This window comes from Leopardus geoffroyi, chromosome B3 (assembly GCF_018350155.1).
Source record: "Leopardus geoffroyi isolate Oge1 chromosome B3, O.geoffroyi_Oge1_pat1.0, whole genome shotgun sequence".
In the NCBI taxonomy this organism is placed as follows: domain Eukaryota; kingdom Metazoa; phylum Chordata; class Mammalia; order Carnivora; family Felidae; genus Leopardus; species Leopardus geoffroyi.
The window spans coordinates 99,343,108-99,368,356 of NC_059337.1; the positions used below are offsets into that span (position 1 = coordinate 99,343,108).

The following is a 25,249-nucleotide window of genomic DNA, read 5'->3' on the forward strand; positions in this document are numbered from 1 at the left end:
AGTTGCCCACAGCAGTGGCCAAATCAATAGTATATCCTTTTACTGGCTTTTCCCCTTCCCTGTTTCATTTCCCTAGTTCCTCACTTCGATTTCCTGAAATCAATCACCAAATAAATTACCTTCATGTAGTCCTTTTTCAGGCTCTGCTTCCAAGGATTCTAGGTTAAGACATACTATGGAGAGGTATAATGGTTCTGAAAGTATGTGTATGCATATATGTGTGTGTGTGTATTATATATATACATAATATGTATGTATTATATATATGTATGTGTGTATTATATATATGTATATATATAATATGTATGTATTATATATATGTATGTATATAGACTTGTTATAGGTATGTTATAGACTTGCTCTTTTATAAATGACATGTAAATAGTTTTCCACTATTTTCCCATATATATATTATATATATAATATATGTATAATATATGTATATATGTATATAATATATGTATATATATAACATATATATAATATATGTACATATTATAATATATGTATTTCCCATACATATATGTACATATATATATAATATACACACATACACACACACACACACACACACACACACACACAAACCCAACTTAATCTGTATTGTAAGGGAATAAAATAATGCCATAGCTACTCTACCACACATTTTTGGTGAGCTACCCAATAGTCATTTTCCCCTTCTCTGCTGACAGAATCCTGATTTTATTTAGGTATCTAGCCCTCAGGAAAGCTCAAGGATATACTCTATTTGGTCTAAACCAATTTTGATAATCCCATGTAATTTATCAATGATTGATCTGGAGGTGAAGATATGACCCAATTTGGGCCTGTGAGACATAAGAAAATGTTTGCTGGGAGCCTCTAGAAAGCTTTTTTTTTCATACTTCAAAGGCAAGAAGTAGATTCTCTATGTATCTAGATATGACACCTAGACCTGTGTCAAGCATCTTGTGGCCATAAGGGTATCTACTCTAAGGACAAGGACTAAGATAGCATGGCAGAAAGTTCAGAAGATCTTAGATCTTTGATGGCATTGTTGGATCACTGAACTGGCTTACATTTTGGTATTGTTTTAGCTATTTTGAGCTGAGTTTTTTGTTAGCAAGGAAAGATCACTTTCCGTAAAGGGGTGGATACCTAATGCTATAACCAAAAACATCAGAACTGAAACACCTGACCAATGGTAGAAGAATGGATCAGGTTTTCTTTGGGGATACCTACTAACCAGTTTTAAGAAATACAAAAATATCTGAAAGATATTATTCTTTTGGTGGCTATTTCTAGTGCTACTTTGACCGTGAAGGAGTTGCTGATAGTGAAGAGCTAAGAGAAGAAATGGAGTGATATTTACCATGAAGAAGAGGGGCAGGCTGTGAATCTAGACAGCAATAAAGGAGAAATGGGACTATGAGAACCTCTAGGAAAATGAGGGCAATCTTCCACCCAAATATCAAAATAATACCCTAAAACCCCATTAACAGGAAGCATACCTAGTGCTCAGATTTTGGTTTCTAAGACCATTCTCCAATAGAAGGAACCAGGAATCCTTGGAGAAATGGATGATTCTAGGACAGGGCAAAAATATACAAGATGAACCTGGCACATCTTATAAAGCCAGTAAGGAAGTGCTAGCTAAAAACAAAACAAAACCAAAAACTTAACAATGATTAGGGAATGCCAAAGGAATAAAGGAACCAGTTGAAAAGAGCTCCCAATGACCAACACTGGAACACTTTGAGCAACAAAATGAAATGGTATTTGGATTAAATATTAATTAAAATGAATATCCAAAATTAAAATTAATATCCATAAGTCCATACTGATATAAATGAATGATTGAATAAATAAATAAGGAGAAGAAAGAAATTCCCCATGCCAAAAATTCCATGTAGTTTATTTAGATGCTTTGGTCTCAAGATGATGGAACATAACTCCCCATCCCTTAAGGGGGGGCTATGCAGAGTAACTTCTCTCCAAAGAGTACAGTATGAAAAGGAGGAGAAAGAGTAACTTTACAGTGGAGAAACCTTACAAACACTACCTCAACCAAGTGATCAAGATCAACATCAATAGTGATACCATGTTGATACTATATATCCTTGATATGATGTGATGAAAACGGTACCACATCTGTGGTGTTCTTCACAGAAACCCATAACCACAGTCTGATCATGAAAAAAATGTTAGACAAACCCCAAAAAGAGGCATTCTATAAAATGACTGTCAAGGTCATTAAAAATAAATAAGATAAAAACAGAGAGGGAGGCAAGCCATAAGAAACTCTTAAACATAGAAAACAAACTGAGGGGTGCTGGGAGCGGATTAAATGGGTGATGGACATTAAGGAGGGCACTTTTTGGGATGAGCACTGGGGGTCATATGTAAAAGATGAATCACTGGGTTCTACTCCTGAAGCCAAGACTACACTGTATGCTAACTAACTTGAAAATAAATTAATAAAAAAATTAAGAAATAAGGAAAGTCTGAGAAACTGCCCCAACCAAGAAGAGCCTAAGGAGATAAATGTAATGTGGTATCCATGATGGGCTCTTGGAACAGAAAAAGAACACTAGGTAAAAACTAAAGAACACTGAGTAAAGTATGGACTTTTGTTAATAATAGTATGTCAATATTAGTTCATTAGTTGTGATAAATATACCATACTAATGTAAGATGTTAATAATAGGGGAAACTGGGCCTGAGGTATGTGGGAACTGTCTGTACTATTTTCACAATTTATCTGTAAATCTAAGACTAGTCTAAAAACTTTATTAAAACTAGCATCCAAGTCTGAACTAGGAAACACTAACACTAATAGTCCACATAATGTGAACTATCTCTCCAGTGCGTTTTTTTTTTTCCTCAAGAAGCTTTCTTGGTTAAAAGGGCATTAATGGCATCACTAGGCATCGTTTTACCTGAGGGCCACCAGATGTCTGTCATCTGGCAAAACATTATTCCCTAGACTTTCTCGCTGAGCATGTAATCTTCAGATACATGTGGGAGAGCATTTAATTTCCAAGGAAGAATTCTACTGATGATGTCTATCTAAATAATGTGATATTTTTAACAATTTCAAATAATAGCAATGAATGCACATCATAAATATACAACTCAGGTAGTTTATAGCAAATTTATTTATTTATTTATTTTTTTCAACGTTTATTTATTTTTGGGACAGAGAGAGACAGAACATGAACGGGGGAGGGGCAGAGAGAGAGGGAGACACAGAATCGGAAACAGGCTCCAGGCTCTGAGCCATCAGCCCAGAGCCTGACGCGGGGCTCGAACTCACGGACCGCGAGATCGTGACCTGGCTGAAGTCGGACGCTTAACCTACTGCGCCACCCAGGTGCCCCAGTTCATAGCAAATTTAATCCAGATTTTATGTTCTGTTATTCATTCAACAGATAAATAATGACTGTCTACTATGTGCCAGGCAATATTTATACATACGAACATATATAACTATTTATATTTAGATATTTAGTTATAAGGAAATATAGATATTTGTTTTATTTTATGTTTATATTTATTATATTACTCATTACATAAAATAAATATATGATTATAAGTATATTAACATAAATATAAAGATGTATTTTGTGTAAATATGTATCCTATATATATAAGTCACAGGCCTTTGATTTTTACAACTGGGCCATGTAGAAATTGCCTTTGGAACTGATTAGTTCTAAGCACTCATAAATTTGTAGCTTTATCTAGATACTGATGTGGTCTGCTCCTGGTTAAAAAGACAACTGATAAATAGTAGTGATATATTAAAGAAAAGATAAAACTATTGAAATTGCCACTAACTTAATTACACATTGGGTTGGGTTTACATCGTATGTAAGATCAAAACTCTCTGGATGATTTGTTTGAAGGTTGGAACAGGAGATGTGCAAAGTCACTCTGTAATCACTCCCTGCCTTCCGATGTAGTCATTTGTTTGTACCTCAGCTATTCATAAGCTCTTTCAAAGCCAGGGCTAAATATTATTTACTGTTGTGTCTCCCACATAACTACCAAAGGGCCTTCCTTATAGTTGGTGTTCCATACATCTGGTGTATGAATTAACGTTTAACTCTTTTCTCCTGTGACTTAGCAGGAGGCTTGACAGGACATCACAGCAAGCTCAGAATACACCATTGTGATTACTACTTCCTCCCACCCACAAACATCAGCAGTAATTTTTAGAAAGCTTTTGTTTGCTCAGCTTAGCAGATTGGTATATTAATGCACTATACGTTTTATCTTTTCATATACTTTATTCTTCCTATCAGTCTCTGAACAATTAGATGGCATTTCTTTTTCTTCAAAGTGTCAAAACATTTCATGGCACCAGTTTACTTTGCAAAATTGTACATTTGAGTAGGTGAGAGCCTTAATGATCAGAGTGAAGCCTTCAGCGCTGAAATGTGCTCTGTGGTGACATTTGCTTAATTGCTTCATCAGACAGAGGCTCAGTCAGGCTTGTCTTTCTCAGCAACTCTTATTTTTGATCCTATTATGCATCTAGACCAGGTCCTTGGTGGGCAAGGGAGTGAGGAGGAACGTTGGACAAAACTCTTTCAAAGAAGATTTAGTCCATAATTGTGTCCAAATTTCCCAATTCATAGTCCATCCCAGTTGTATGAGGATTGAAATGTAACTTACATGTAACATAGTATGGTAATGCCTTGTTTATCACTGGAGAGTGAGGCCATCACCTGCCTCCACCCTGAGCTGCCTTGTTTTCCTCTCTGCTCTCTGCACCATACTCCTGTGACTTCAACTGAAATTTCTGCATAAGTGGCTTCCAGATCCACATAGAGATCTCTGACCTTTCTTCTAAACCAAGAAGCTTGCATTTCCAGACTCTAGAATTTTGCTTTTTGAGGGACCATGTTATTTTCTCCTGGCACTTTGCATGATACCTTGCATGCCATAAGGAAGGTAATAAATGAGCAAATAAATAACTGAATATATAATATGCAAAACCAAAGCTGATTATCTCAAAGCTGATTACCGAAGCTGATATCTCTGAAATTGTAGCCTTTTTAAATAGGAACTCTTCAAAAATGTCATACCTCCATGCCATTTTCAGCAAAATATTTTAAACATAGTTTAGCAATTTTACTTTTTTACTTAGAGATCACCATTATGAATATTAGTTGCTATAACATACAGTAACACACTAGATCTTAGGTGTTATTAATCATTTGAAGAAATTTTGCCCCTCTTCCAAATGAGTTCTTTTGTCTGCTTTTCATATTCTTTACTATCAGGATGTCTTCAGTGTCAGCTATCATTTCTTTCTGCCACCTATGTCTGTGCCTCTAGCACCGCCCCTGCCCCACCACGCCCTGCACCTCTCCTTGCCAAATTTTATGATTTTAACTGCTTTAAGCTAAGAAACCCAATAGCCAAGTTTTTAGACATCTCTAAAACAAAAATAAATAAGCTTGAAGCAAGGCCCTGAGGAGTTATTTTATGAGAACTGTGTGTGGATTTGCTTAAGTCAGTTTTTTCCATGCTGAAACATTTTTTTTGCCCTATTTCCCAGCTTGACAGTGTTAGAGATAAATGAAGTTGCTAGGTAAGAGAAAGTTGCATGCACACATGGCATGACCAGTATTTCACTTGCTTTGGTATCTACTCTCTGATCCTAGAGAATGTGCCAGCTCTCACTCAGGGGAGAAATAAGATCTGTAAGTCCACTAAGAAAATATCATCTTTTCCCCCCTCTGCTTCTCTTTAAAGGTCATTAATTTTTGCCCTCTTCTGCAAGGCTCCAGCAGTCATCTTTTCCAAGCGTCTCTTGGACTGCGGTCCTTAGACCAACTGCATCAGAAACACTCAGACTGCATGTTATCGTGCAGACTCTTGGGCCCTAGTTCCAACCAATCCATTCAGAATCATCTGGTGGTGGGTTCTACGTACTTTTTTTTTTCTGGTTTTTAAAGAAAGCCAGCTCCCCTGGGATTGACTCTCAGGCAGACTGAGAGTCTCCATCACTATGCTGGTGTCCCCTCTGGCATCCTTCACAGTTCTCCCCCACCAGCTTTCCTCAGACCTCTGTGCTTTCTTTGGCCATTTCAGACATTTTCTTTATCCACTTTATCTTGAATTTTCCACTCTCCGGATCCTCCAATTTCAGTACCCACAAGTACCTTCCTTTGAATATTTTCTATCTCCTTCATTAATCTTTCTCTAATTAAAAAGAAATAAGATACCCATTTTCTTTGTGTGCGTTTAACTCCTGCCATCTGCTCAGCTGCTTCCCTGAACCTGCATGTATAAGTGGGCTACATAAACTGATGAAACATGTTTTCAGGAAGTTTTAAACATGTGAGTTTATCTTTATAAGTAGAAAGAACTAGATGATATATACAGCCATTTTTAGGCTTATTTAGAGTCTTGACTAGGTAAATAGTAATTTATTATTTTTTGTTGTCTCCACTTTATGATATTTGTTAGTTTTTTGACTCTGTATTTTGAAGCTCTTCTCTGAGGATTATGTTTTAGATTTTTTTAATGTTCATTTAGAGTACACGCTAGGAATCTACAATACATTATTGACGTGGAATAAATATGTGTTGATCTATATCACACAATCTAGGTGTGAGAAAGCAGAAATTCACCTATCACAATGAAATGGGCATAAACCAACCCAAAACTAAGTTTAATTCTATACTTATTTAAATATTCTTAATAAACTCTTGAAAGCTTTCATGTCAGTGTCCTATGTATTTATATAACAAACCACATGAATGGAGCAGTAATAGTCATAAATGTAGTGATATTCACGCAGGTCAGCAACAGGGTGTCAGAAGAAGCATGGGGAGAGTTTTCAACCCTGATGAGTTTTATGTAATGGCCAAGTGGGCAGGTGATCTCTGATAAATCCCACTCCTTTGCACTGATCCCTCTTTTCTTTAGGCATCCAGAGTCATCCCAATGGGGTCCTTTCCATATCCTGCTCTGACTTGTCCTTCTATGGATTTCTCCAAACTCCAAAATTACTCTTGGTCCTTCCTTGATAAAAGCTTCCAGTCCATCATCTTTGTATTAGGGAAAAAGTAACCTGATGTTTGTACTTTAAAAACAGAATTTGTTGAATGAAATTAATCTTGAATTGTTCACATCTATGAAGACCATATTCTTAAGCCCCTCTCCCCACCATCAGAAGACTATGGTTTAGCAGTTTGCCATTTCAATTGGAAGTATCACAATTTTGGGGTAAAACTGAGCTAAATTCTGAGCACAGAATATTTGCCCTCTGAATCTAGGTAACTCTTTTCAAATGAAGTCCTTCTGGAAGAGCCGTTTGTACCAGCTGCCTTCCAGGGGTGACTCAGGCAAATTCATATAGCTAACCATGTGTGACTATAGAGGAAAGAAATTACTGCAACTGTGATTCCTTTATATGAATGGCAACATTAATTTCCTAGACTATCAGTCTAGTCTTCCTCTTGTGGCCTCTAACCCTAAGCCTATTACAGAAAAGGTATGTTTAATCATTAAGTGCTAGAATATGAAATTAAGTAAAAGCAAACAATTCAATTTGAAAATCCCTTCAACAGTGGAAGGGACCTTCTTTGTACTAGAGCCTGTCGTGGCCCAAAATTAGGAATGTGTTATAAACTACCAGTGCTTAGAGTAGAGGGAAACAAGTATCCTTTGTAGAAACTGAGTCTGAAGCTGTGAATCATGCATTTAAGTAACAGAGCTGTAGGTAAACATCCATAGATTTGTAGGGAAAGATTAGGTTGCATTTGATGATAGGCTTAGGTGGTTTTTTAACAACCCCAACCTAACATTGATCTGATGAGTTTCAGAAAAATAGTCTTGAATTCAAGAGCATTCTTTTCCTTGGAGAGGAGGTTTCCATGTTAATGGATATGCCAACTTTATTCAGTGAAAATGAACATCAAAATCTTCTGAATGATGATCCTTTCAGGCTATTTTAATTGGGCTTTTTAGTATCATAATTCAGTCAAAAGAAAAAGGAAGAAATCACTATAGATTCATTTGTAACCTTATCCCAATTGGGAAAAAATTAATAAATATTATTTCATCTTTCCTAGGAAATTTGATTTCGTAGAAAGATCCTGGTGTTATCATTTTATAAAACTGTTATTTCCAGCATTGCCAATTCACTTTATTTTCTTAGTCTGTAGAATTTGGCCCAAATCAAAGATTCTCACTTTGGCTTATTTTATAAGTCTTCCAGGGCCCAAGTCTAGCACAAATTGCTTCTTCAATTTCAAGATGAGTTGAAAAATGACAATTTGAGAGGCGTAGAACACTGCAAAGTAAATATCCATCACTCACCTCCATATCTCTATCCTGCCCCATCCCCAGGTCCATGGGTTCCATGATCTAAAAATGAATATCTTACTTTCTTAATCAGAATGTAAATATTAACCAGAAATTTCCTAGATCTGGGGACTAATGGAAGTAGATTAGGAGATTAGAGCTAGATCTCATCAGGAGTCATACGTGATGCCATTCATCAGCTAGTGAAGGAGGGTAGGAGCATTGTTCAGGCCACATGGCACCCTGGGATCTTCAAGTTGGCCCAGGTTTAAGCACTCTGGAGTCATAATTTATTAAAATCCTGGTGCCAAAACTGTTCTGAATAACTAAGAGTGCAAGTCGATTGTGCATGGTGATTGTATGAGACCCCTAAAGTGTTAGCCTAGATAAAGCTGCTCATTTTACTTCTTATAAAAGAACATCCAAGTCATCTTCTCTCTTCCCTCTCTTTCTCCCTCCCTCTACCCATCCTCTTACCCAAGTACAATTTTTGTGCAATGACAAATCATAATGGGCTGGGAAAACATATTACCAAGAAGATTTGAATCAGTAAAGGCTTTCCTCCAGCATAAAATTTTATAACCTGAATTGAATTAAACATGGTAGATTAATTAAATACAATTTGTATTATAGTGATTAGGGAATGTTCTAGGTATTATTGCTGCATAACAGACTACCCCAAAACTTAGTGGCATAAAACCATAATTTGTGATGCCCTTAGATTCTCTGGGTCAAGAATTCAGACAGGACACAGTAAGGATAGCTTATCTCTTTACATAAGGTCAAGGCCCTCAGCAAGGAAGACCCAAGGGCTGGGGGTGACTTGATGATTAGGGGCTGAAATGATTGATTCTGAGGCTTCTTTCTGACATGTCTAGTGGTTGCTGATGATTTCAGGCTGGGCGCTCATAGGGCAATTAGCTCAAGTCCCAAAAAGTAGACCCTCTCAGCATGACAGTCTCAGGATAGCCAGACTTCATACTTGAGTGTAAAGAGTGAATATCCCAAGAGAACCAGGAGGAGGCTGCATGGCCTTTGCTGACCTAGCCTTATACAGTGTCATTTCCATAGAATAGAATATTGCTTACATCCCAAACTCAAGGGAACGAGTAGAAAATCCCACCTCTCAATGTGTCAAAAAAATTTTATACATGCTTTAAATATGTTTCAAAGTAGCGTCATCCATATAAATCATACCTATCAAGAGCTAGAGCCACAATAGAAAGAAAAAAGACTATAGTGGTTGCAATTTTGATTACATGTGTATCTCAGTAACGATAGGTAGTAAGAAAGATGAAGATAAAGTATATGAGGACAGCATATGACAGTATATGAGGAAAGTATATGAGATCAGTATATGACAATACTAATGGCTATTGGAAATGCTTGATATAACTGAGCTTGGAAAGTCCAGGTTTCTTCACAAATATTAAGGTTTTATAACCGTACATTTAAAGATTTTTGAAAAAAGATTTTCCAAACAGATTTTTGAAAACAGATTTTCAGAATGCCTACAAGGTAAATAACTTAGAATTGCAAGTTGTAAAACTTCTAGGTTCTCACTGCCTTTGCCTCCTGAAAATAATTGTTTTATAACCAGTGCTTAAACTTTTTGTTATGGAAAATTTCTTGGAAGTGCAGCCAAATATTGATTGCATTTATTATAGCTATATTGATTATTTACACTAGACTTACTCAATGTCACTTAATACCCCACAGAAAAGCCCTAATTTCTCTTCAATCCTCCTTTGGCCACATTCCATTTTATTGAGTCTCTCCCTGCACTGTACTCATATTTGTCATGACTTATAAGCATTTTAATTCCTAAAGGGTAGTCTACTCATTAGAGTGAGAGAAAATGCATTCATGTTGGTGTCTTTGATCTTTGAGGCACTACATGATTTCAGTGTGTCTCAGATCCTCAGTTTCCTCTCTATAATAATGAATCTGGAAAGAAAATTGCATAACCTTGTTTTAGACAAAAATCTCTTATGGCTTAAAAAAAATTTTTTTAATGTTTATTTGTGAGAGAGAGAGGCAGAGAGTGAGTGGAGGAGGGGCAGAAAGAGAAGGATACACAGAATCTGAATCAGGCTCCAGGCTCTGAGCTGTCAGCACAGAGCCCAATGAAGGGCTCAAACCCACGAACCGTGAGATCATGACCTGAGCCGAAGCTGGATGCTCAACTGACTGAGCCATCCAGACTCCCCTCTTTCTTATGACTTTTAAATGATGAGATGAAAAAAAGTTGCCCCCTTGAGAAGAGAGGAGGTAAGATGGAACAACCAGTGAGGACCCAAGGAGATTAAAAGGCCTCCATTTTGAGCATAGAGCTCTGTGGTTCCAGAGAGAGCCAACCAAGGACAACTTTGACAGAAGAGATTATGGACTGAGGTAGGTCAGAATAATAGATGGTTTAAAGGATATAATTAACAACCTTCCTCTGAAGAGTAGAACAACAGCCTTAGAAAGAGGGGTCAAGAGCCCTTTTTGAAAGGCCTCAGGGCAACATCCTTCTTCCAAGCATAAGGGAAAGCAAATGTTTAAATAAAGAGCTCACCTACTAGTTACAGAGTGACTTCACTTACGTGTAGGAGTTTGTACTTGCTCAAATCAGGTACCATGTCACTTACAGGAACAAGTTTATTAGCGTGTATGATAGTCTCTAAAAATATAGGAAAAATATGTGTGCATGTCCCCTATGAACGTATTTGTAGAGAATAAAAAACACGGGGAAATTATCTTGCACAGGAATAGTTGCAGACCTGTTCTTGTCGCTTAACTTCCGATTTGTCAAGTCAGTAAGTCATGAGTGAAAACTTCTGTGGAAAAGGTTTTAGAATTCAAAAGCAATTGTTCACTCCACACCCAAACCTCTGTTTGGCTCCTCGGATGACACTGCTATGGGGCCTCCTCCCTTTGCTCTGCTCTGCACATGCAGAGAGGAGGTGGAGCCAAGGAAGTTGAAAGTTCTTGACACCACTGCCAGGCAGGACAAGTCTGGCAACTTTCTGAACAATGGAAACTAAATGGTCAAATTCTGTATTTCTCCCAGACTGATATGACTGGAGACTGATGACCAGAGACTGACATGACCAGAGACTGATATGACCTCTCCATTGGAAGTTGCTTAGTGTAAACCTGCCAATTACCACTGTAAACCATTGAGGGGCAGCTATAGTTGAGCTGTTTAAGAATGGATGGTAAGCTACCTGCTGAAAGGGATTGGGGTGGGGGGGTTGGTTTTAAATACTCTGAAAGAAACAACCCTTCTTGCTAAGGATTAGTGCCTGAGTTGTGGTCACTGATATGAATAGGCAACTATACGTGATCATCAAATGATGGAAGCATGAGTTCTAATTGGTTGAATTTATTTAAAGTTCCAGTTGGTCAGAAAATCACTCATTCCTAAGTTATGACAGCTATTGCTGTGAGGCAATCATGTGTGGATTTTATATTTTACCTATTTTATATATTTATATTTTATATATTATATTTTATATTTTACCTAGGTTGTGAGTTTTAATTTATTCTAAATAATTATCTGGATTCTACAGATGATGTGCTCCAAAACACATTGTGTTCTTTTCAAATGGAGCTGAAAATATATGACATCTATATATGGTACAATTACTTACAAGCTTTATTTATATGACTTCCAAGGGAAGCTTTTAATATATGACAATTAGTTCTATATCTATGTCAGGGTAGGTGAATGTTCATTTTCCGTTAGCCTGGCTTTCTTCAAACTGAAGGTCAAATGGTTGATAAATCCATTTAGCGTGTTTTGACCTACAATTTTTAAAAGAAACAGGATGGAATGGAATGGAATGGAATGGAATGGAATGGAATGGAATGGAATGGAATGGAATGAAATAGAAAATACCAGAATGCATGAAGTAAAAGTTAATACCATTTCATGTAACTTTAATTTCAGTCTCGTGTGTAGTGTTATTCTGGACCAAAATGGAAAACTTATGTCTTTCTGAGGGTCACAATACAAAAGGTTAAAATCCTTTAGGCTAGCCACTGGTTCTTGGTCTGGGTACTCTCTAATATTTGTCTAATTGACTTCATCATCAAGTCTCTTCTCTGAGATTTGAGTAACTTGGCCAAGATCAATATAAGGTTGTACTAAGACCGATGGTTCATCCATCCACCCTCTCCTGAATTTCTTCAACTTTCAAGCTGGACAGAAAATACTCTTACTCTAAAACATGCTACAAAACCTATGAAAAACATATCTGTGATAATGCTACTTTATATTTCTGCAACCTCTTTTCTTAATGGTGTTAGGCTTATAGATATTAATGTACATGATACCTGTGTGTTAAAATTGTCTGTTTCCTGATGGGAAAGCTGATAAAACCATAAAATAAAGGGTTTTAAGGGCTCCTATTCCAGGACAAGTTTTCAACTCTATCTTTCAAGACACATGGCTTTCCAACCTGTTGTAGGTTTCTCTATCAGTAAGTTCTTATTTATATCCAAACTATTTTCTTTTAAAAAATATTTATTTTTGAGAGAGAAAGAGATAGAGGAGTGAGTTGGGAGGGGCAGAGAGTGAGGGAGAGAGAGAATCCTAAGCAGGCTCCGCGCTTTCAGCACAGAGCGCGATGCAGAGCTTGAACCCACAGACCGCGAGATCATGACCTGACACGAAATCAGGAGTTGGACACTTAACCAACTGAGCCACCCATGTGCCCCTCAAGCTGTTTTCTCTTTAATCCCATCTCATTTCCACACTTTCTATCCTCTGTGGAGAAATTCATAGAGAAAATGGTTTAAGCAGTAAAGCTTAAAGAATACATCTGGGAATCGAGAAATTTTATTCTCAAACTTTAAAATGGAAGCTGTTGAACTCTTCTCAGAAGAAGTGTATAGAGACTCCTGTGACCATCCCATCCCTAGTCTCCATTTCCTCCAGTCTCCATGCCCCACATCACCTTTCAACCAAAACTTGGAGCAGCTAATTCTTTCCTTGGGTCTCTCAGTGAGGAAGTGGGCCAGAGAGGGAAGGACTGCACCCAGGCCATTAAATCTCCTTGGCAACTTGCCTAAACCTAAAAGAGGAAAAGGGAACTGTAAGGAGAAGAAGAGGAATATACCAAAATACATTCCAGATGGAGCCAAAGATTGAAGTATAACCAGGCAACCATAAATGTCCTGGAGGAAAATATGAATGGAGTTTTTTTTTAATTCTTGAAGGGTAAAAATAATGACCCCCCAAAAAAAACCCAAACAACAAAAAGAAGGCATAAAAGAAAGAATCAGTAAATTCAACTACTCAAAAAATAAGATTTTCTATTCCATTGAAATACACATATACAATGTTAAAAGTCAAAACAGGTGAAATATCTGCTATAATTTATATAGTAAAAGAACTAATTTCTATAATATGTACAGAACTCCTATGAGCCAAAAAGAAAGAACCAAATAATACAATGTAAAAATGAACAAATAAATAGGAACTAAAGGTCTTTTAAAAATGTTATCTTTCACTTATAATAGGAAAATGCAAATTAAAATGGCACACTAATTTTCAGTTATCAGATGGGCAAAGATTTAAAAATCAGTAACATTATTTAGATTAAGGTGTAAGGAAAGAGATATTCTCATACATTTGTAGTAGGTGTGCAAATTGATACAACCTCTTTGGAGGATAATTAACCATACTTATCAATAGTTTAAATATACAGACACCGTGACTCATCAATTCCATTCCTAGGATTTTATCAGATAGATATTCTCATACATAATGAAAAAACCATATGTCCAAGACTACTGAAGAATTTTTTGTTGGGGAAAAAAAGCAAGCAACCTTAATTCTCATCTGAAAAAGGAAAGGCAAAATAAATTATTTATGTTCATTTGGACTGGATTACAAATACAGTCATTGAGCAGCTCTATGTGTACGAATGTGGAACCGTTGGTGACGTATGTTAAATGAGAAGGGCAAGGGGTGCCTGGGTGGCTCAGTCGGTTAAGTGTCCGACTTCAGCTCAGGTCACGATCTCGTGGTCCGTAAGTTCCAGCCCCGCGTCATGCTCTGGGCTGATGGCTCAGAGCCTGGAGCCTGCTTTGGATTCTGTGTCTCCCTCTCTCTCAGCCCCTCCCCCATTCATGCTCTGTCTCTCGCGGTCTCAAAAATAAATAAACTTAAAAAAAAGAAAGTGGCCTTTAAATGAGAAGAGCAAGCCACAAACTCTTTGTGGAGTACACAGCTATTTGTGCAAACAGAAAGGGAGTGGCTGTTATTCATACATGCTGTGTATGCTTAGAACATCTGGAAGAATATACAACCAGATAACATTCATTGACTCCAATGAAGAGCAAGGTAGGCTTACATAGTCATGATTTAGCCTATACTCCTTTATCCTTTTCTCACTTTTGAATCTTGTACAGTATGAATGGATCACCTAATGAAAAGGTATTTTATTTTAATGAAGAGAAAAGAAAGGAAAAAAACAAAGAGAAAATGGCTGAGGGAAAGAATAGGAGGGAGAAAGATATAGAAAAGTAGATGAGTTTTACTTCTTTTTGCTAATATTTATTTATTTTTGAGAGGAAAAGCACAAGCAGGGGAGGGGAAGAGAGAGAGGAGCACAGAGAAACTGAACCAGTCTCCACGCTGACACAGCACCCTTGGTGCAGGACTCAAAGTCACAAACTGCGAGATCATGACCTGAGTCAAAGTTGGACACTCACCTGACTGAGCCACCCAGGCGCCCATGAGTTTTATTTCTAATCTGGAAATTCAAAACTCACAAATTGGAATTTAGTCAATAAACATGTAAGGATTTTCATTTCAGTGTTGTGTTAGCTGCCTAGGCATATCCAAACACTCTGGGTTCATGGAGTCATTCTAACTTTCGTATTGCAAGAAAATGACTCAAGTCCTCTTCCTGCTGGAGGAGCTCAGTGTTCGCCACCTCCAAGGCTTCTCAGAGTAGTAACATTTCCTCTGTGCACCTCTTATCCTATTTCCTGAATGGCATGAGGTTCTTAATTACACTTATAGAGTTTATCCTACAGCTTTGTGTCTTTCTGCCCTTTGCCAACTCAAATGAGTAACACAGCCTGTTACTTATTTTAATTTCCCTCCCAAAGTCTCTCAGAAAAAGCAGTTGGTCACAGGAGAAAGTTTCATCACAGCATGGTACAATAGATGGTCAATATTAGATAACAGATTGCCCTGGATTTAAAAGTCTTTGGGAATTTCTTAGAAACCTATTTTCTCTAACATATAGATTCGTGCCTGGTCTCAGGGCCTCAGAAACTCAGATTCTCCCCAGCACCCCTTCTTTTCTCCTGTCCCTAGAACATCAGAATGGCTGCTTTTTTATCAAGGAGGGCAATCCATTTTTGCCTCTTCTGCCTTGGGAATTCTTCCAGAGGCTTTAAAAGAATCTTCTCTGTGGGGCACCTGGGTGGTTCAGTTGCTTGTGTCAGAGTCTTGATTTCAGCTCAGGTTATGATCCCAGGGTCATGGGATCGAGCCCCATCAGGCTTCGCACTGACTGTGGAGCCTGCTTGAGATTCTCTCTCTCTCTCTCTCTCTCTCTCTGTCTCTCTCTCTTTCTGTCTCATTTTCCCTCTCCCTCTGCCCCCTCCCCTGCTCATGCTCTTTCCCTCTCTCTAAAAAAAAAAAAAGAAAAAAAAGACTTTTTCCACCAACTGCATTACACTAGTAATGGGGGGAAGAAAGGTCTAAATGCTCAGTTATAGAGGACTGATTACATAAATTGTAATACGCCAACACAATGGAGAATGATACATTCACTACAAATTATTTGAAATTCCATATTTACAGGAATAGAAAAAATTTTATAACATATCAAGTGAAGTAAGAAGTTTGCAAAATAATGTGTGTATAGTCAATGTATATGATATAAATATGTATATAGTATGCATATGGTATATACGTATGTAATGTGTATACGTATGTCCATACATATATATGTATATGAATATATTATCCCATTTTTAAAAATTTATTTTGAGACGGAGAGAGAGAGTGTGTGAGCAGGGTAGGGGCAGAGAGCGAAGGAGTGAAAGAATCCCAAGCAGGCTCTGCGCTGTCAGCACAGAGCCTGACATGGGGCTCGATCTCATGCACCATATCATGACCTGAGTTGAAATCAAGAACCAGACACTTAACTGACTGAGTCATCCAGGAGCCCGTATATTATCCCATTTTTTAAAAACTCTACATAATATACATGTTTATATTTGTTGGAAGTATAGACATCAAAATGTTAACTGTATAACTCTTGGGGTAGCTTAGAGGATTTATTTATATTTTGAAGATATAATTATTCTGCAATAAGTATCTATTGCTTAAAAAAAATAAAAGTATAAAAGAAAATATCCACTGGGCAAGAGGGTAGCAGTGACAATAACTCCCCAGGGTCTTTCAGGGGCAGACTTCTGCTCTAAATAATCGGCTGATACAGTTAGAATCAGCCACTCCTGCCCCCCCAGATGCCTGGTCCCTAAAGAGACCCTTTCCTTTTGTGCTCTCTTTCCCCAACACCTATTTTATAGGAGAATCTCTATCTTTGCTAAGAAAAGGTGAGATTCGAAAAGAATAAAAAATAAGAAAAAGCACAGAATTTCCTTTCCTTTTTTCTTAAAACTGTAGGCAATTCAAATATTTAATGTAATGTTTTCTATAACTTTTCCATCTTAAGAGGTATTACAAGTTGGCCCCTCTTCTCTTCCCAGGTAGCCTCAAAGAAGGAGGATGAAATCTCATCCTCTAAGTCAACAAGATGAGACTGAGCTAAAAAGGGAAAAGACTTCCTAGGGGAACATGAGCATCAGTGATAAAGTATATATCAGAATCAGAAATCCCAGGGAATCTACCATTAGACTATAGGGCCAAACAGAAAGGAAGCTGGATATGAAACACCAGTGTGGGCTTACTGGTGGGCGCAAGCTGGGTATGAGACCACACCTGGCCTGCACACTGGCAGGCTAGGCAGCGATGTCTACGTGCAAAGGATTGCAGCCTGATTCCTAAGTCAGAACAGATTGCCTCCCTTTACCCTAGGCACCTTCTTCTGAAAACTTGGCATGTTTTATCTTTAGGGACCTCAGAGATCATTTAATATGCCTTTCTCATCTGAGGAACCAAAACCGAGACAGGTTAATGGATTTCGACAAGTTCACAGAGCTAGTTAATAGAAGAGCCAAGAGAAAGCCCACGGGGCTGGGCTAAAGAAGTAAACACATTTGGGATGACCAGGTGAATAAATGAATGACTGTTCCAATACAAGTATGGAACTCATTCTAGATCTAACACATGCTGCTTGCATTGCCCGACCATTGGGTGCTCTGTACATTTCCTCAGAGCATACCAGAAGGAATTGGTTGCCCACAGTAAATATTCATACAGATGTGCCTTACTTTGGGACACACAGGGCTACATTATAGGTAGATCTGACTATATTTCAAAAACATAGGAACAACTCTGCTTAAATAAAATTCTTTGTGAAATAGGTAAATTTTCTGGAAGAGAATAATCAACCTCAACTTATCTGCTATCTCACTCCAAATTTTCATGCATAGCATGCGCTTTGCATGGATCTTCCTATAGTAAGTGACCTGAAGGAGCTAACGGAGCATCCATCCTTCGTATGTGAACACAGCCTGGTAACCTCCACTAGAGAACATACATTTTGATTCATGATCACCAGCGTACTTACAGAATCCAAAGTTCAACTCTTTGTGTACGTTGTCCATGATATTTTCCTCTGTGGGTTGAGAACAATTTTATAAAGTGTCCTTCTGTGTGTAAGTTGCTTGGACATTCTAAAGTGAGGCTGAGAGGGCAGGATCACTGATTGTGACCGAATTAGCTGAAGTGGAGCATATATCACAGCTCCCTGTGCGGGAGGCCCTATTAACGTACAGCAGGGTCATAAGCTCAAATGCCCACAGAGGCCAGATAGGGGATCTACATGAGCACAGCATGTTAGGTGAGAGAAGCTAGGGGGATTTGTTTGGGCAGTGGAGAGCAGAAGGTCAGTGCCCCATCCAATGGGGGTGGGTTTTACTCAGCTGTAATTCATTGTTACCAGGCAGAAATATATCCCAGGTTTTGATAGACTGTCCAATTGTCAAGAGAAAATCTAAATCTATACATTTTAATGTAAAATCCTTCAACTTGTTAATGTTGGTAACTAGTTCAAATTTCTTTGAAAACGTGGCAAGTGATGGTCAAGTAAAAAGCTCTTTGGCCCACTGGTGACCATTGTGAGGTTTCTGGACACCCTATAAAGATATTTAGTGAGTGAGATTAAATAGTATAAATGTACGCATTCGTTTTCTGAATAAAACACAGAGAAAGACCACTTACCTTTTTATACAAATCTTATGTATCCTTTAATCTACTTTAATCACTTCTAAATCAATTTAAATCACTTAAATCACTTAAATCACTTAAATCAACTTCCTAAAGTTGTCCCCAACTCTCTGACATCATATATCTGTATGGTCTTTACTACACAGTCCATGCTAAATAAAATCTGTCCTCTTTCTCCTTATTTGTAATTGTTTCACATGTGCAGATCTTACATTAAGACTTCATTATAAATAATTCCAGGACAAAAACCATAATCTAATAGTTCTTTTATGCCAGCCTCAAAGTTCAATAAACACTTGCAGTTGTTTTTTTTTTTTTCAGTAAAGGAAAAAGAGGATAGCCTTTGCTGACACACAAATACATAGTTATACTAGAAATGAGTTGAGTATCTTGACATTCCTGAATTTCTAGCCTAGGCAAGCGAACAAATCCAAGTCTGTGGGCACTGTGCCCTGCTGAGCTGAGAATCACTGGCTTGCTATAAATTTTTAAGAAGAAAGCAGTTAGTAGAATAGTTATGAGTTCGTCATGCCTTTTCTAGAATAAAAATATTGTAGAATGTATATTATCCAATGGAGATGATATGGTCCTATGTAAGTCCTGACTTCAAAAAGTTTTCTGAGCCAACTCTTGTCTGCAGGAAACCTACCATTGGTTTAGGCAGTAAGAGAATGGTAGGCTCACTTAGAGAAGGTCAAACTCATGTTTCACATTCACAAGTCAGAACTTCTTGGGCTATTTTAGAGTGATTTGAAGCAGCAGAATCATGAGCTGCAGTCAACCTTAATCCAGAAATGAATGCATTGGGAGGAGAAATGGAGCAAGCACTGAAACTCCAGAAATGACCAACCGCTATCTTTGTCCCGATGGGTGGCCAAGCGATGGCTCTCATCACAAGCAAGTTTTGCAGTATGCTGGACATTAAAGTTATCTCTACACTAACAGAAGCAGGCTTCAGAGTCAGAACAGCTAGGCATGTGTGTCAGGGCAACCACAAACATGTCTGGGAGGGGGCCTAGTGTTTGGTTTGAATTGGCCAGTACCACTTGCACGTTGAGAAGTGTGGAAACAATACCCCTGTGGATTCCTAAGTCTGCTGAGCTTGATGTGATGGGGAATCCAAAGGCTAAAGTGAACAGACCAGTTCTGATGTGAATTGACTGTCTGACCAAAGGAAAGCATTGTATTTTCTTCCTTACTGGGAAATACTGAAAAAATACTCACAGAGCACTTTTACTGAAAATGTTTTCTCTCTCCATACTCCTTATTTTCACAAAACGACCTATGTGCCTTTCAAATACTTCACAGTTCTCATCATTTTCTGCATATTATTTAGTAGTTAAAAAAAAAGAAAAACATTACCAAGTAAACAGGACTCATTACATTAGGAAGTAGATTTTGGAATGCCAAAAAAAAAAAAAAAAAGAATGCTTTGGTTACTAAAAATAATGCCTCGACTTAGGCAAACAATACTTGGGTCAAAATAAACGTTAACATTGTTTAGAAAATTTAGTTGTATCTCTGATATAATTATCACCTTCTATTCAATAGGATTTTATAAATAATGAAACGTCTTTTTTTACTTGTCACTGTGTTGATCCAATTACATCTTCATCTGTAAATTTGTTTAAGTTGCTAATAAAAGGCAAATGCGGAAAATACAATGAATATATCTTTGGGATAATGGTGTTTATCTAAAAGTTACTATTAATTACAATGACAGAGTAATTTGGATTTCCTTTCTTAATTGCCTCTTATATTTCTCTCAACAGCCTTTACATCCATTTTTTATTTCTCATGAGGCTTCTTCTGGTTGGAAACTACCAAATTTCATCAGGTAAGGAGTACTAAATGTGAACCTGAAAAGCTTGTTGTGAAAGAACCCAAGTTTAGAAAATCCAAAGATGTGTCAGCTCTGGACAAATGTCTAGAATATGAACTAGGAAAAGTCCAGCAGGATCTCTAGTTATTTTAGTGGATCTGACAGTTTGGTCCCCACACCAACAGCATCAGTGCCACCTTGAAACTTGTTAGCAATGCAAACTCTTGTGCCCTTCCTTGTGCTTTAACAAACTTGCCAGGTGTTTCTGATGCACACACAAGTCTGAGAATCTCTGCTTTAGATGGGCTTTATGGACCAAAGGAACAGAAAATATCTCCTCTGGATTGATGGAATTTGATGGATTTGATGTCTCTTCTTCCTTTCTTTTCTCCATTGTATTTTCCTCCTTCCTGCAAGTTCATCCATTGCTCATTTAGCAAGCTCAAGTTTGCTTCACAAAATCATACTACATTAAAACCTGTAATTACTGTCTTTATGACAACTTAATTGCTATCTAATATGGGACTCCATCAAAATTAGCTATGCCGTAGAAGTTGTCGACTAATTAACTTTTTTTAAATCCCTTTTTTAGGCTTTAGAAGGAAAACCTCTGTAGTCACATAAGACACATCTAGAAAAGGGTGCCCACTTTCTAAGACGGTTGCCTTTGATGCCTAATATCTGTAGGACATTCTTTTTACAAGTTAATATTTTTATCTGGGCTGCAAGTGTTGAAGTTTCACCTCTGAAGTCATCTGCAAGGATTGTGTGGTCCAAAAGGAGCTCATGTTCTCTTGTAGTGTTTAGGATATGTTTGAGGTCTGAACAGTATTTGTTATCTCTAATTCTGGAAGCCAGTCTTGATAGCTTCCCAGCAGCCATTTCACCACCAGCCTTAATGTAATTTGGTGTAATCCTGTGCATACCTATGAATGTCTACTAATCTATGAATTATGCTGTCATTCTGAAGTGATTGCTAAATGCTGCCCCCAAAATGCCTTTGTTCAAGATATCCCTCCCTTGCAGAGATTACATGATTTCTTCTCTGTAGCATGCATATTTCATGGGCAAGTAGGTATTGGAGTCTCTAAGACTGTTTCCTCGTTTGTAAACTGGAGACAATGAAAGAATCTACTTGTTAGTATTGTTGTAAGAAATAATGAAAATAATCTAGATGCACTTAGCACAGTGCCTGGCTAAATAAATATTAGCTATGATTAAAAAATTATTAATAGAATTATACATTCAAAAATGTCGCCTTAGACTTCATACCATTAAAAACAAGCACAAAGGGGAGAGATCAAGTGTATCTCCCTTGCATGATTCCAACCACTACTACATTATATTTTCCATGGAGATTTACTGTTGTCAGCTCTCTGCTCTCTTAATTCCTTGGCCATTGCTGGAACTCCAGCATGGGGCCAGGTAGAATCAAATACATGATAGAGTGTAGAAATCCATCATCCATGGCCGACCTGTAGGGCTAGGAGAGCACAGAGTAGCGTCTGCAATTAGTTCCTCTAATACCTATCAGCCCTTTAGAGCAAAATCCAAAAGGCCAACGGGATGACCCAAGTGCAGGCATCAGAAGTCAGAAGGCATAAAGGGAACTCTGAAAGGTGATTTACCTCTCTAACCTCTATTCAACTTACAAAACCCAACATGTATCCAATTTTTAAAGATTTCGGGAGAAGGAAATTTCCCTAATATCTCATATAGATACTGATATAAATAGATTTATGACTAATAAATCTAACAAATAGATGACTTTGGCGAGAGAAGGGATGCAGAGATAGGAAAGGAGATTCTTGGAACAGAGGTATATAAAACATTAGGATTAAATAAATGTCCAATAAACAAGAGATTTCAGACTTTGAATTAGTGACATAGAAAAATGAGAAACATCTGGAATCTGTACTTATTTTGCTGGTCAGAAACACAGTTGAGGTCCTTTTTTAAATTGTTTACTTTGTAAAGACTTATTAAAAACAAATGTCTAAGGTGGTTGAGAAGAGAATGTAGTTTAATTCAGAACCCCAAGGCCTTTAAGGGAACTCTTTAATTTCAAAGAGTTTTTACTTTCCATCAACTAAGCTTAATTCTGTCTCCTCAAAGGAGTCCTTTTGTTCCATTTTAATACACAGTTGAAGAGTCAAAGGCTTACAGATCTATTTGAAATTTAATAGTACATTTTTTGGGGAAGATAGAGGACTCGTTTTTCTCATGATTCTTAAGTTATTTTATATGATTTTTCCATAACCAGCACTCCTCCATAATAAAATAATCTAATGGAAGGAGATCTACCTAGACATCGGCTCTTATTTTTATTAATGATGCAGTTGGGAATTATAAGTGAGGTTTCTCTCTTTTATTTCTGAGAAAGATTAGTTCTATGGATAGGCTTCTGCCCAAGACGGACTAGGGAGTGAGTATACAACAGGTTTATGGGTTACTTAAATCCTACTGTGTTCTCAATTGGGGCTTCACATGCCCTTGCTGGGGCTCATAACTAGTCACTCACTAGAAGGAAAGTAGGCCAATGAGGTGACCCAGGGTGTTAGGATTCTGAAGGGACCACCTCCCCGCCCTCTCCTGCCCTGGGGATTATTTCATGCCAATACCCTGCTGTGCCTTTTATCATCCTTTCTGCCTGTATGAGACAAGGGAGAAGGAAGGTGGGAGGGATGATGAAAAGGAGATTTCTGGAAGTGAAATAGGTATTCTCTCCTCCTACATCAATCTGCTATTCTTCTTAAGTACTTTACAAGAAAGTAAATATTGTGAAGAGCCAGATCTCAGGTGAGCCATGGAATGGAATTGTACATTAGACATAAAGTGTATTAATGAAATTCTGGGGGCACACTGACTTCCCATTATGCTACTGCTGAACCAGTCTCATGCTGGTCTTTTGTATTCAGATCATGGTAATGAAGAAAGTCCCCGTGTCTTCTCTTTTTTATACCCAAGTTATTAAATTCAGGAGTGTGGACCGATTTACCTTACAAGAGGCAAGGGTTGAGGGCAGATGACCACATGCCAAAGCTGTCATTCTCAAAAAGAACAGAAGAATCTCCACTTATAGTTCAGACCACAGGCCTGGTTGTCTTTCTCATGAAGTAGCTTTACTGTAAATTAACAACTAGGAATACTTTGCGGGGATGGGGGGTGGGAGGTGGGGGGAGTGGTGTGGAGCTAAGTTTGCTTTCTAGGAGGCATTCCCAGAATCCCGTAATCATTAGCTTAGCTCTTGTTAAATTCATCATCCTCCAGCCTATTTTTTATTTTCTACTTGAAACATCTCTTTAGATAATGGTTTCCATAGAATGAATAGCCACTGTGTGGCTTCATGCTTTCTTTTATATATGCAAAACCTACCTTTGATTCATTTTGAGGACAGTCCTTGGTGTTCTCTCCCTACCCTATTCTTTATGGTTTAGTAAGTATCAGTCCTCTCTGCCTCCAGCCTTCATCTTTTTGGGCTGAAAGGTGTGATAATTCTCCCTTACACTCGGCCTTTCTAGTTCCCTTTTCTGGACGTGCCCTGGAGTTTATTGGCCCAAAGAATTCCAAGCATATAGGGCAGTATATGTGCAAAAGCAGAATATAAATATTCACCAAACCTTTAAAACTACCCTAGGAAAAAAGTGTGTATTTTTTAAGATCTATATGGATTTTGTAATCCTAAAATAAAATATAAACCCATTGCTTTTATATAAGACCAATGTGGATTTTTTCCAACACACTGTGAAGCCTATAAAAATAACTCTTCTGTGTCTAGAGAGATGATGCCCACCAGTTACTCAAAATGGCTGCCAGGAACACTTTCATTAATTCTAGTTTATAGCTGAGAATGGCTTAAATTTTCATCTTAAGATTTATTACTTAATGTAATTTTAAAATATGGCTTAAATTTTAATTTTAAGATCCAGAGATGATCTAAAATAAAAATTTGGAGGAAAAGAATTCAGGTCGATTTTCTACTGACATGAAATGATTGTGTAAAAGACAGGCTATGATTATAAAGACAGCTTTGTCTGCGCTCCTTGTGTGTCAGGTCTTTGGTCTTACGTCAGCTGAAGGGGCCCACCTGGCTTTGACTTCTCCCATAGATGCTCCCTGGCTGAGGGGAGTGGAATTACCTTTCTGTGACCTCCGTGTACTAGCTATACTTCATGGACTTCCTGGGTACCCATCAAACTGTTTCCATTTTCATGAGATTTTACAGAACTTTAAGTCTTCTAGTCACAAATTGTTTTCTTTGTGAAACCCTCAGACATTTGCTTTCCCTCTTCATCACAATGGCAGGCATAGAGCTTTCACATGATTTTTTAATGGGATTCAGCTGCCCAAACTGCAGTGCCTTCAGCTGCACTTTGGAATTTGCTATGTCTCTGCCTTATTTTTCATTTGCAGATGTCTGGAACTCAACCTCTTCTCTTCTCTTCCCTTCCCTTCCCTTCCCTTCCCTTCCCTTCCCTTCCCTTCCCTTCCCTTCCCTTCTCTTCTCTTCTCTTCTCTTCTCTCTTTCTCTTTCTCTCTCTGTCTCAACCAGCAAGAGCTCATGGACATGAGCTGTATCCTTGCGAACGTGAACCTATCAGTAGATATTCCCAAATGAGGCAAATGTCACCCTATTTCAGCCAGTTTCGGCTATGGTCACACATTTTTTAAGAAAATAGATATGCACTGGAGCACCAGGTGCCTGTCAGCACCAGGCAGTCGCCGGCCATCAAGTGTGACCATGAGCCAGAACA

The 25,249-nt window shown here is 37.9% G+C and overlaps 1 protein-coding gene across 1 annotated transcript in view; it reads left to right on the forward strand.

Moving 5' to 3' along the window:
* Positions 1-25,249, forward strand: part of FRMD6 (FERM domain containing 6) — a 240,516-nt gene that overhangs the window by 56,778 nt on the left and 158,489 nt on the right. The window contains exon 3 of the mRNA XM_045450953.1: positions 20,446-20,510. The gene's annotated coding sequence lies outside the window, so the exon portion shown is untranslated. The remainder of the gene's footprint in view (positions 1-20,445; positions 20,511-25,249) is intronic.